Source organism: Camellia sinensis, chromosome 2 (assembly GCF_055761805.1).
Source record: "Camellia sinensis isolate YWXY chromosome 2, ASM5576180v1, whole genome shotgun sequence".
In the NCBI taxonomy this organism is placed as follows: domain Eukaryota; kingdom Viridiplantae; phylum Streptophyta; class Magnoliopsida; order Ericales; family Theaceae; genus Camellia; species Camellia sinensis.
This window is the reverse complement of record NC_138962.1, coordinates 122875291-122888886: the sequence shown is the minus strand read 5'-3', so window position 1 is coordinate 122888886 and position 13596 is coordinate 122875291.

Below are 13596 nucleotides of genomic sequence, written 5' to 3'. Positions count from 1 at the left end.
GCAAAATGAGGCCAAACAGAGTTACAGCGAGGGAGATACAAGTGCTTGAACATGTAGGTTTGAATATGAAATTCCGCCCAGATTTTTGTTAGTTTAATATGACGGAGATGGACAGAGGGGTCAGATTGAAACACGGGTGGAAGAATGGGGTTTAATTTGTCGAAATTGAAAACTTGGGGTTTAAAATGAAAGAGTTGCGAAACCTTAGGGTTTTTTGTGTAATTAACCCAAAAGAATTTGTAAAAATGTGAAGGTTATCTTCATTGATATACAATTCCCATTCTTTATTTGCTCCCACAACAACAGTGACATAACCTCGGCTTTTGGAGTATAAGACAATGGTGTACTTTTAAGTTCATAGACAAAGTGTTTGTAGACATGCTTGAAAGAATATTGGTCAATTTGATATTGATACCGATTGAGCTCTTGTTTGGTTATTCAAATTTGCCTCAAATTTTATTATTTTTTTGAATCAAATTATTTTGTTTCTAAATTATTAGAAACATTTTCAAATTTTTGTCACTAAATTTTTTTTTCCCCAACATTTTGGGATGACGACAAGAATTGGTCCTTAAATATTTTTTGTAATAAAATTTTCACTTTTTTATACGACAAATTTGGTCCCTAAAACTCTTATATGTTATAGTAAATTTGATTTTCAAGTTGATCTTAAATGATTGTAGTGGCTTAGATTTTTATAATGTAACCAAGTAAAATAATAGTAATTTTGGTGCTTGAAATTTTAAAAAAAATTCAATTATATTCAAGTTTGATTTATTGAAATAATAAGCGATCTTGAATGCACTTTTAACAAGTTCAGTAATTTGATTCGTTTTACGCCTATATTCAAAATCTAACCATATGAAAGTACTATTTTTCCCAAACTTTTTTATTGCCCAATTACAACAATTAATATTAGAAAACACAAAGGAAAAAAATGCTAAGATATAAAAAATTAGGCAATCAAATAAAAAATTTAAAAATTTAAGGAAGACTACGAAAGATTGCCTTTTTCAACAAACATGGAGTATGAGACAACCAAACCTTTCATGTATGCTAAATCTATTTCTTTAGTGATTTTTTTTTATCAATATTTCAAAAATAAAAAATCACTTTTAGATTTTACTAGATGAGATGGGCCTAAAAAAACAAAAAGCAAAAATCCAATTAACGAAAAAAAAAGGTTAATAGTTATTTTGTTGTAACTTTTTTTTTTTTTTTTAATTCCTTCTAAATTAGACTAAATTGAAAAATAAAAATTTTGACATAAATTTTAAAAAATTACCAAAAAACAAAAGTTTGAAAAAACAAATGTAATATATCTGCACCATACATATTGTCAAAATGCTAGTTTGGACCTTGGAAATAATACCTGCACCATACATATTGTCAAAATGCTAGCGAATATAATGGAATTGAAAATTTTACAGCTTTTGATGATGCCAAATGCTAACGAACTTTCTTAGAGTTTTTGCCAGAAAGTTCCAACTACGTAATGAGGTACTTGTTTCATGATTTATTGCCAAAGTTAAAATGCTTACGTGAGTTGCATTTTGTAGTTCAGGAATAGATGAACTACTAGATTCCATTGGAGATCTAAAGCATCTATGCTACTTTGATGTATCCAAATCTGGGATTAGAAAATTACCTGACTCGGTAATGACTCTCTATAATTTACAAGTCTTGTTTTTGAAATCTTGTCATCAACTTGAGAAGTTGCCTCCAAACTATAAAGCCTCCAAATTATTAAATTAAAATATTAGCCGTAATATTATTTATCTGAAATCCTGTCATGCCCAATGATAACATTATCCCAAAAGTCCTCTTTCTCATTGAACTATAGTTTCAAATTACGAGTTCTACGTTGAAGAAATAAATACATAATCAATAACACAGTTTAAAAAGCTAGAGGATAACTTAAAATGCCTTAATGGCTTACAAATAAACAAGGCAGGACCTTGATACAACAAAAAATAGATGCTCAGTCCCAAAACATATTAGCTCGGAGCTTCCACACAATACACCGATGAGCCTTCGTGCTCCAACAAAACGAAAGAATCCATCTCATCTTCATTGGGGAGGGTGCACATCACCAAGTCCTGAAATGTTAGATAGGAATGAGCCAAATGCCCTATAGAAATGCTTTTAACAGAGTGTCTAATTGTTCAAAAATTCATATGGTATTATCATAACTAAAAATATTACTTATGCAACTCATGTTAGAAACTTAAGCAACGAACCTTAGATATTATAGTTTCCATAGAATCACAATTTTTAACACCGGGCATGAGTACCTAAAGAGAGTCCCAATCCATACATATATATAGGTTTATATCCAAAAATATCCCTACATTTGCCGGCTATTAATATGGTAGGAAATAGGCATCCAAAATCATCCGTTTTTTTTACTTTTGCCAACTACAATATGGCAGGACCAGTGAACACCCAAAAACATTTCCCCACATTTGTCTGGTGACAAGCTCAAGACAGGGCAATTGGGTACATAGACTTCCTCGCGCGGGTACCAACATTACACAACACTTTCCCAAAACCGACTCTTTACTTAGACTCACACGCTATTTACTACCCCCTCAAAACAATCTTTCCAAGGTTTCCAAGTATTTATACATTCATGAGGATAAAAGTAATCTTTCACTATTCAAGAAATTACGACAGTTATAACATGAAAATTTCCAAAATCTCAAATCAAATCTTAAAAACATTCCAATTTCGCAATTCTCAATTTAATACTACTCAATATCACAAATCAATCACCAATTTTAAGGAATCAAAGAGCAATTTATTTTTAATTACGTTATCTTTAGATTTTTAGAAATTAGGGTTCCATGAAATTTGGGGCTTTTGCCTCTCCTTCAAATCGAAGGCCATTTCTTATGCAAAACTTCCATAATCTAAGAAAAACAAGGAAAATTTTAAGAAAATAATAAAGAAATTCCATTGTTGAAAGGAAAATTCCATTTATCGATCCAATCCTCGTCATATTCACAAATGTCATAATAATATCACATAATCATCTTCAAATCAAAGAGATACAAGGTTAAAAGTAGACCTATCTCAAGAAAGAGAGCAAGAAAGCTAGACTTAAGAAGAATCCTTCATAGAATCAAAATCCAATAGGTAGAAAGTAAGATCTTTACATAGACTCCACTCTTTGCAAAGGAGATAGGCTTGAATCTTAGTGAAATAAGAGAGATTTAGAGAGAGAAATCTAGGGTTTCCGAAATTAGAGAGAGAGAAGGGAAGAAGGAAAAGAAAAATGTAGAGAATAATCGAAAAATTGACTTTTTAAGTTGATAAAATCACGCAAATTGGTCGAGCGTTGAACTTAAACTCTCAGTATTTCCGTATGTAAAATGAGATACTAGGGACCCCCTCATCTTCGCTCGAGCGACCCTTTGACCGCTCGACCTGTCCCCTGACCTACAAGGCAAACTATAGCCTTTCCTTTTCGCAGAGCGGTATTTTCATTGCTCGAGAGGTTATTTGGGACGAATTGTCACACAAACATGGGCAACTCGGTGAACCTACACCATTTTGATATGACTGGTGTGAATATTCCATCATCAAAAGAGATGTCGCTATAGATAGGTAAATTAACAAAGCTACAAGCATTGTCAAATTTTATGGTGGGTAAAGGTAGTAGGCATAGAATAGGAGAGTTGAAAAATTTATCACACATTTGAGGGGCAATACACATATCACCGCTAGAGAATGTAAGTGCTGCTAAGGATGCAAAGGAGGCCAATTTAATATCTAAGGAGGAGTTTAAAAAGTTATCACAAGAATGGGATGAGCCGGCAGAATGACATGGTTGATAGGGATGTGCTAGACATGATGAGACCTTACATATTTTTGGAAAAACTCACCATCTATGGATATGGCAGTACAAAATTTCCAAAATGGGTGGGAGATGTTTCGTTCTCTAAAATGGTGTCCATTCGATTAGAACATAGTAAATGTTGAACATCTTTGCTGCCACTTGGACAACTACCCTTGCTTAAAGACCTTTACATTGAAGGAATGATTGCAATAAAGCACCTAGGTAGTGACTTCCATAGGCATTGTGACAAAGCTTTTCCCTTATTGGAGAGACTAAGCTTTGTGGAAATGCTAGAATGGGAAGATTGGTCTACTTTTGGAATAGAGGAAGCTCAGCTTTATAATCGGCTCAGTGAGCTTTCCATCCAAAACTGTCCCAAACTTGTTGGAAGATTACCCAACGATCTTCCTTGTCTAAAATCTCTTCAAATTGTTGGTTACCCGTAATTGTTGGTTGATGTTTCAAGCCTTGTTCTTCCATCACTTACCTCCTTGTTTATGAGGGAAGCTATTCTTCCAAGCCTCCCGACACTCTTGGAGATGAAAAACATGCTTGAACTTGGTTCCTTCACCCTGAATATTGGAAATGTTTTAGTTTCAGACTCTCTTAGTAATCCAAACATAGTTGATGAATGATTACTGGCTAATGTCGTGTTTAAGCATCTGACTTCAATAACTGCTTTGAGCATTTCTGGAGTAAAAAACTGACATGCATACCCACATGGTTTACTCAAGGGTTGATGGAACTTAAGAATTGGATAATTAAAGAATGTGGTGAACTCGTGACATTGTGGGAGAATAAGGTAAGACTACAGCACTGTCTCCCTTTCCTCCGGCATTTGGAGATTTCTAGATGCCACAAACTTGTGTGCTTGTTTAAAGAAAATGAAGAAAAAGAAGGAGAAGGTTGGAAAAGAAGGAACATGAGGGGCTTCCTTGTATGACAAGACTCAAGTATTTGCAAATTGAAGCTTGTCCAATACTGAAGAAACTGCCACGAGATTTGCACACCTACACGTCCCTTCAGCAGCTGAAAATCTACAGTTGAGCAAGTATTGTCTCTTTTCCAAAGACAACTTCGCCATCTATGCTGAGAGAACTTGTAATTATAAATTGCAATGTTTTGGAGTCCCTGCCCGAGTTTACGAAACTAAATAATCTCCAAGAGTTGTCATTTTCAAAATGTGCATCACTCGCATATTTATCATTAAGAGGTGGGCTACTGTCCTCACTAAAACAACTTCAGATTGATGAATGTGAAAATCTGAAGTCATTCCTTGCAGAGGACGGGATCAAAATTTATTGTCCATCTCTTGAAGCAATAGTTATCAAGTGTTGTAACAGTTTCACATCCTTACCAGATGCCCTACATTCTAAAGGGAAATAATCTTAGGGAATTGAAGATAGAAGATTGTAATAATCTAGTGTCTCTTTCAGAAGGATGGTTCCACCCCTCAAGCAATCTGATAGAAATTGTAATACATTAGTGTAAAAAACTGGAATTCTTGCTGCCACTTGGTGTCGGTGCGCACAACAACAAAAACAACAACATTAACCAATTGAGTTCTCTTGATTGGTTGAAATTACATAATTGCCCTGCAAGAATGGTTTCCTACTTTCTCAAGGAAGGGAGTTTTCCCACCACCCTTAGTTCACTTCACATCAGGAATGTCAGAGTGGACATCGGTCAACTTCTTCCACCTCCATCTCCATGAGAGTGGGGTTTGCACAAACCCGCTTCTCTTACAACACTCATACTTGGAGGCCCAACATCGCCGTAGAAAGATACAGTGTCCTTTGGGACACTCTTTGATCTACCTGACCATCATCGACTTTCCAAATCTAGAATGACTCTCTTATGAGGAGTTTCAAAACCTCGCCTCTTTCGAAACACTCTATATCATATTTTGTCCTATGTTCATGTCATTTCCCAAGGAAGGGTTGCCTTCTGCATCTGAAAATCTGGTGCTGCCTGAGCTTGCGTCATTTCCAGAACAAGGCTTCCCTCTTTCGCTCTTGTCACTAGAGATCTTGAGATGTCATCCACTACTGAAACAATAGTGTGAAAAGGAGAAAGGCCAATATTGGCTCATCATCCAATGCATTCCTCAAGTATATATAGATGGTGATGTCTAGTATAACCAGCAAACTGCAAGGTACAAACAAACATATAAACACATTCTATCCTATCATTTTTATTTATTTATTTTCTGGGTACCAAAATCGTCTCAGATTTTTATCACAGCTGAGGATTTACCATTTTTTTTCTTCTTCTTTTTGGATCTTTAACACAACTGAGGATTCCATTTTGTTGTAAATGTGGAATTTCAAGTATAGTGATTGAACACATGATGAACCCCAAAAATATTCAAGTAGGAAACAGAAAAGAAAAAATAGGTAAATAAAGCTTTAGTAATGGAAAGATGGAAGGAAGTAGCAGGGAAAAAGAAGAAGAAGAAAAATTTAGAGAGGAGAAAAGAGAAAAGGAGAACAGATCATCGAGGGGGGGGGGAAAGAACACATTGTTTTTATATTCCTTCTTTTTCTTTTCTTTTCCTTTCAAATATTTCCTTTTCCTTTGTCTATCTATATCCACTACAGAGTGGATGAACTTCATTCTCATTTGGTATTTAATCTGTATTATTTTACACCTTAGTGGAAAGTATGAATTATTTCAAGTTATCAATGGAGATTTTCATTTTTGTATTTGGTAACAATGATCTCCTTTTATGATTTGTTGAAAAGAGTACATTTCAATCATTTTTAGTTTTTGCAGTTTTATTTTATGGGTCAGTATATGCTGTGTGACCTCCATCTCATCCTTATCACTAAGACATCGATTTTTGGTAGCATAATGTATGACATCATGGATTGGCTTCATAATGTTTCTAACAGCTACAAATTAATTGGTTTAGTAATTTGATTACGACAGGGTATTTGTTCCCCATTTCAAATTTCCTAGATGAGAACTATTGAGTGGTTCCATTTTTGTATTGAAATGCTGATTTTTATTTTTATTTTTTTTTTGGTAAGTAAGTCATAAAATAAAGACAGTAACATGTACAAGTTTACAAGGGACATACCCCAGGTATGCCCTCCAACAAATAATAGACGAACAAAAAACACCACAAACTACCACTAGACAACTACAACATAAACCATATTCGCAAAAGCGAAAGAACAACAGAAAAAAATAGAACCCCACTTTGCCCATATATCCTTTTTGCCCCCAAGTAACCCCTACCATCTGAGATAATAGATGGAAACTTGGGGTGGATATATGGGCAAATAAACAAAAACACACCACAAACTCATAGAACATAAATACAACTGTAACTAACTAAACTCCCAACAAGACCAATCAAAAAATGATAACTGCCCCCGCTTGCTCCCAGTCTCTACCTCGGATGAAAGCATGGAATCCAATAAGCATCTCGCTTCTCACAGTCGTGACATCTTAGCCACTCAACCAAAGCCATGACGAAGGAAAATATCTATCCCATGAAAGATCCTGGCTAAGTCACATGAAGCCTACACAGTCAATCACCATAATCAACAGTTTTGAGAAGTTTAGTGAAAAAACAATAGCCCCGTTGCAACAAACCAATACATAGCCAACAAAACATGAGAGCAATCATCACATCCCCTAGTCCCTTCCTTGGTAGATCACAAGCCTCAAGCCCCATGGCAGTGTCCCCTTCACTCCATGTCAGGCGTGGCAATACAATCAATTAGGATGGGTCACATGAAGACAAGAAGCAACCAGAAAACCGGTAGCTATCCTCCCGCTCATCTCCCAGTCTCTAACTCGGCTAGTTATCGAACCACTATTTCCCATAGCAGTGACTCCCCAATCATTCTTGGCGGAGATGGTTCAAAACCACCCTCATATCAAGTTACATGAGGATCACACGATCAAACATCATGAAATAACCGACTACAAAAAGTCCGCTGTATTGTGGCTAATAAAAATATATGACCCAACACAAAAATTGGCCCACCACCCAAACAAATATATATAATAAGCAAATGTTGGTGAGCCCAGTTAAACAAACCAAACGACCAAAAATTCCAAAGAAACTGTGGCCATCTAGCAACATACAGAACAAGCCAATAGACATGCGGGCCCATAAAATCCCACTAGCACTTTACACTTCCTACTTAGGCCCCGTTTGGGGACTTACCTTTTTAGCCAAAAAGTCAAAAAGTTACCTTTTTAGCCAAAAAGCCAACAACTCATACCAAAAAGTCAAAAATTCTCTTTTCTCTCTATTTTTTGCACATCTTTTCGTAATTAGCTAAAAAATATCCCAAACATATAAATTTTTTTTACCTACTCTTTTAGTCAAATAACCAAAAAATTACTAAATTAGCCTGTTCCCAAACAAGGCCTTAATCAAAAAGAAAAAGCTATATATATAAATAAAAAATATATATAACTAACTAATTTGAACTCCTTATTGAGTCCCACCCACTGGAACTATAACAATGATAAAGGCCACTAGTTTTGGAGCTCTAAAAAGATCACTAATGACATGACACTCAATAAAAAAAGAAAAAAAATACAACACCAAGGTCAAAACATCAAATCATTCCTGGTGAGACCCACTGTCACATCATTAGTAATAGTACTAATTACTGCTCTCACTCATTTTCCCTGGAACTAATGGAGGGCCCCACATTTAAGAACTCTTTCCACGTACTAGCCATCTTTTCTGGAGCAGGTCCAAACCCCACGTGAAGCATGACAAAAGAAGGCCCCACTTGAATCCAAACAACCTTTTGAACCTAAGATATTACTAAAACTTTCGGCGGGAAAGTTCGAGTCCGGATTCTCGGCCGCCCTACCCGGCAGCCGTTTCTAGCAGCCCCCAAAACGACGTCGTTTTAGGGGCAAATTTTCAAAAAAAAAATTGCAGAGGAAGAGAGGGAGGAAGGAGAGGAAGAGGGAGGAAGGAGGAGGGAGGAGGAGGAAGGGAAGGGTCGGACTGGAGGGGGCCATAACCAGTTGGGGAGGAGGAGGCGGAGGCGGGGCCGGAGGCGGAGGCGACGGCGGTGCAGCTGCTGCGACGAGCTGGATTGGGCGACGATCGGACGGCTGCGACGGCCGGCAGCGAGGCGACGAGCTACGATGGCGAGCTCGCAGCCTCCTCCCTCCTCCTTCCTCCCTCTTCTCCCTCTCCCCTCCCCTCTGGTTTTTGTTCGAAGAGAGAGAAAGCAAGAACGAAGAAGAAGAAAAGAAAAAAAAAAACAAAAAACCCCCAAAACGATGTCGTTTTGGGGGGCTGCCGGGTAGGGCTACCGGGTAGGGCGGCCGAGGATCCGGATTCGGAAAGTTCAGCCCACAGCTTTCCAAAACCATAAGTCAAAACCATTTGTAAACATACCTACACGGTATTACATAACCATCCATGAAACAAAGCCCACCGCAAATAACGCGCGTGGAACTCACATCTTCCATAACCACCCATACTCAGACGTTGCAGACCCACCGATGAATGGCAGCAAATGAACGACAGTGAACGAAAAAACAAAAACGCAGTCCGGCATTAAACTAAATCGACCCAGCAGCAACAAAAAACGTCACTACCTGAGGCCAAAATCACCAAAATAGCGTCCCTTACTCAACAGAAAAGAAACCGAACCAGTACAACCCCGGCCATAGCCGAACTAGAACAATCCAGTACAGCGTTAGGACAGCCACAAACACTGTGAAACAGTAACCACCGGTGATCACCAAGAAGCCAGCTGAACTCACGGAGTACCTCAAGCAGGACGTAAGTAACGACCCACTACCTCCGGCAATAAACCACCGATAACGCCAACAATCAAAAACACTTAGCAGCACACCGGCTGGGGGGTAGATGACCACCTTTGCCGGGGAAGCTTACAACTCCCTACCGGAGCACCAACATTCAAACCAAGAAACCAGACCACCCATGGCCGACCTCCTTTCATCTGTAGCCATTAATAGCCGAAACAACTGGGATATAAAACCCAGGCCTCGACACAGGTCAGACCATATGCACGAACTGAAGCTGCTATCCCAAACCAAACCCACGAATCTTCCACCCAATCAAAGCCTTTTGAGCATAGCATTCCAGCAACCAAGAATGGTTGAAAGAAACATCAAGCTCTCACTCACTGTACCACCGAGGCATGGCTATCACTGTAACTCACTTTAAAGCAGATAATACACACTGTATTCAATCCCAAAGTGACCATGAGAAGCCACCATCGGACTGAAAACGCAGAAAACTACCGGGGGGAACTTTCTCTCTCTAGAATCTAGAGAGAGAGGCTCCTTCTTTCTTCCCCAATTCATCTACCACTCTTTATTTTTATTTTTATTCTAGAGAGGACAACTTTCTGACTCTATTACAAATCTGCAGTTATGAGTTTGAATGCAATCTTCTTTTTGTTGTTCAACTTGTAAAAGTATTTTTTCTATTTTTCTCAGTGTTTTGTGAAAAATATATACAAAAGATTTGTAGATGGTTTAAATAGAAAAAACCTACTAACTATTGTTGTCATTACCTTTTTGTTCTCTAGGGCTTCTTTTGTCGTGGAAACAAACTTCAAGATGTATTCATACTCATTGTTGCGTTGCGAGATTTTGTGCGTCTTTACAAGGTATGCCAAAAAATTTGGTTGAAAATAAGGCTTCTTGTCTTTGGAGAGAACTACAATTCAGGATGCAATGGGTTGCTATTTTATGAGTTCTAGAAATGTCACGAGGTTTTTTATTGAATATATTGGTTTACTTTTGTACAGTCATGCCAAAAACTCTTGTTAGTGATAAATAAATAAGAAATATATCAAGAAAATTGAGAAGGAAGTCCTTTCCACAGACTATAATTGAAAAAACCTCCCTACCACACACTCTTCAAAGGCAAGAACTTTGATCATTGAGACTTCAATAAATTTGTTTAATATCACGTTGTTTTTTAAAACCTTGCTCCTTTTATGCTAGACTACATTTGACAGTTATGAAGCTACCTGGTCTAGTCAAATTCCATGTGGGCAATCTGTTGCAGTTGGAGGGATTTAGGCTTCCTTGATTAAAAGGAGTTCAGAATCCAAATCCAAGGCAAACTCTGACATTCTTTCATTTATTAACCATGTTAATTTTTATTACAACAATATTGTCAAAAATGGTTCTCATCAAAAATTCAAAAAGTAGGGAAAAGTGACATATAACACCAATCCTTAATCTCATAGGAACATAAATTTTTGTAATATTATTACCACAAGAAGGTAATATTTATTCCAATAATTTGACAAAAGGGGAAATTTGTCTAATTGTGAAAAATGGCATATGGCAGAACATGCAATAAATCCAATCCTAGTTGTATTTTGAAACATTTTAAGAAGTCGTTTAATATGAGATGAAATAACTTAATTAAGCTGGGGAAAAAAAATGAAATGACTTCCAAGTAATGATAGTTAATGAAATGATAAAGTTTTGTCCTTTGCTTGTGTTTTCCTTTAAAAGAACTTGAGCTTGGCTGCTAATTTCAATTTATTCTTTATCAATAAAATTCGTTTGCCTTCTAAGTTCTAGGTTAAAAAATTAAAAATTGCCTTCTAACCTTTTGTATTGGATGTTGAATTAGGTCATATTGAAGCCCTATGCTTTGTGGTATAAAGTTTTGCACAGGAGATTCTGCTTCAGAATTGTTCAGGAGATATTTCAATAATTGGCGACATTGTGGAGGAGATTAATATAATTTGCAACAGCTTGAATCCTTTACGGTGTTCTTGGAAGAGAAGTAAAGAGAAGCAAACTGTTGGGCTAATGCTTTAACATTTGAGACTGACAACATAGTGGATGAATCTTTTGGATGGACTCTGGCTGCTAAACTTCCTATCCTTCTAGAGCATTCCTATGATTAGCTGTCTTTGGCTTGTTCAAAAAAAAAAAGAAGTTACTTATGCAAGGGGTCTAACATCATTCAACTTGCTCACACTTCAGCAGTTAACATTCAGTGCACTTTATTGCAATTTCTTTGGCACTCCAACTTACGGAATGTAATCAGACAATTAATTTGTTCTTTATAGAAACCACAATACTTCTACTGTATTTTATTGCTTGCTGCCTTAATAAACAATTGGAGTTGTAGCTATTTTGATTGTATTATAGCTAAATCAACACAATTTCTGCTTTATCTACTTCTCTAGTCCATTAGACGTCCCACTGATCAATTATTGCAGCTATTAACTTGTGCATTATGGGCAAATCAGTGCTGTTTTTTGGCAGTGTAGCAGTTTCTTTAATGAAACATGAATACATATGAAAGAAGAAGTCCTGAGCCTCGTTTTAAGTCCCTGGATACACATCTTCATTTGTAGGTGGTTAGGTTGCTGATTTATTAGAATTTAACTTTCTTCTACTCTGTGCCACATGGCCTAATTGATTGTTTACATGGTATTCACTTTTCAAGAGAATTCTTAAGAGAGAGTATGTTTTGTTACTTGATCGTATAAATGATGTAGAAGCGCAATTACTTAGTAGATGTTCCCAGGGCAAAATGCTAGTTTGGACCTTTGGAACATAATACCTGCCAATTTTTTTATTTTTTATTTAAAAAAAAAAAGAAAAGAAAACAACTATGGAGTCAAGTATAAAATTGTCTAAGGAAAAAAGACGGAAATACATATATGTGGGCATTCATAATATATCTGCACCATACATATTGTCAAAGCCTTAAACTCATTTATTTCATCCAATTTCATTCCATTACTGTCGTATAGGCTAAGAATATTATTCCCCATTCTATGGCTATCAACTTGTGGAATGATTCTTCTGCAAAATAGAGATTGATATAATGCTGAAGGGCCTCCTATTCATTATGGTTATATGGCGAGTTAAATCACTCTCAAGCTGAAGTTAGAGCAGTTTGTTCAACTCTCTAAAAACAGACTCAGTCTTTTAATTTTAGGACTCATTTCTCAACACTTGAGAACACGTCACTATTCGAATTTTCAAAAATTTGAGGAATCTACTTGATATTCCTATGTCTCATCCAAAAACTAGAGAATTTGGAAAGTTTTCTCAATTCAATGTCAAGCATCAAAGTAACAAAAGGAGGACAAGTATCTGAACCTATAGGGGCCAAGAACTCATCTTCGACTACTTTGGGAGTATCTTCATCCCAAGGGGGGATACAAAACAAAACTTCATATTATTATCCAGAAATTCAACTCTGCAAGTAATACTTGTTCAGAGGTTTGCAACTCTGAAACTTTTAAGTTGTGTTTGGATAAAGGATCTAAGGGGGTATTTGTGGAGGGAAAGTAAAAGAAAACAGTGTAAGATTATCTCTTTCTTTCTCATTTTATTCTCATTTATGAATTTCCAAACATCTCTGTGTTTATTGTTTTCAAATCAGGTATGGGTATTATTGACAGGTCTTTTAGTTATAAGCTTGGTTCATTAATTAGCACCAAGTAATTATACCACTTCCTAAGCATGCACTTCTATAATGTGTGCTCAATTTGGAAAGCATTTTAATATGCATCATTCCCCTTCTAATCTACCTTAAAGCCAATTATTTTGTTCACATTATTTAATTAACCAATAGGTTCTAATAAATATCATCAATGTGACAAAATGAGGGGCTTACCTAATAGCACCTTGTATTTGACAATCCCTTCTCTTTGAAATTTCTTCAAAAACAGTGTCTGAGCTTTCCCCAATATCCATCTTTTCCTCGATTTCAATTTTTTATTTTTATTTTTATTTTCTAAGTAATA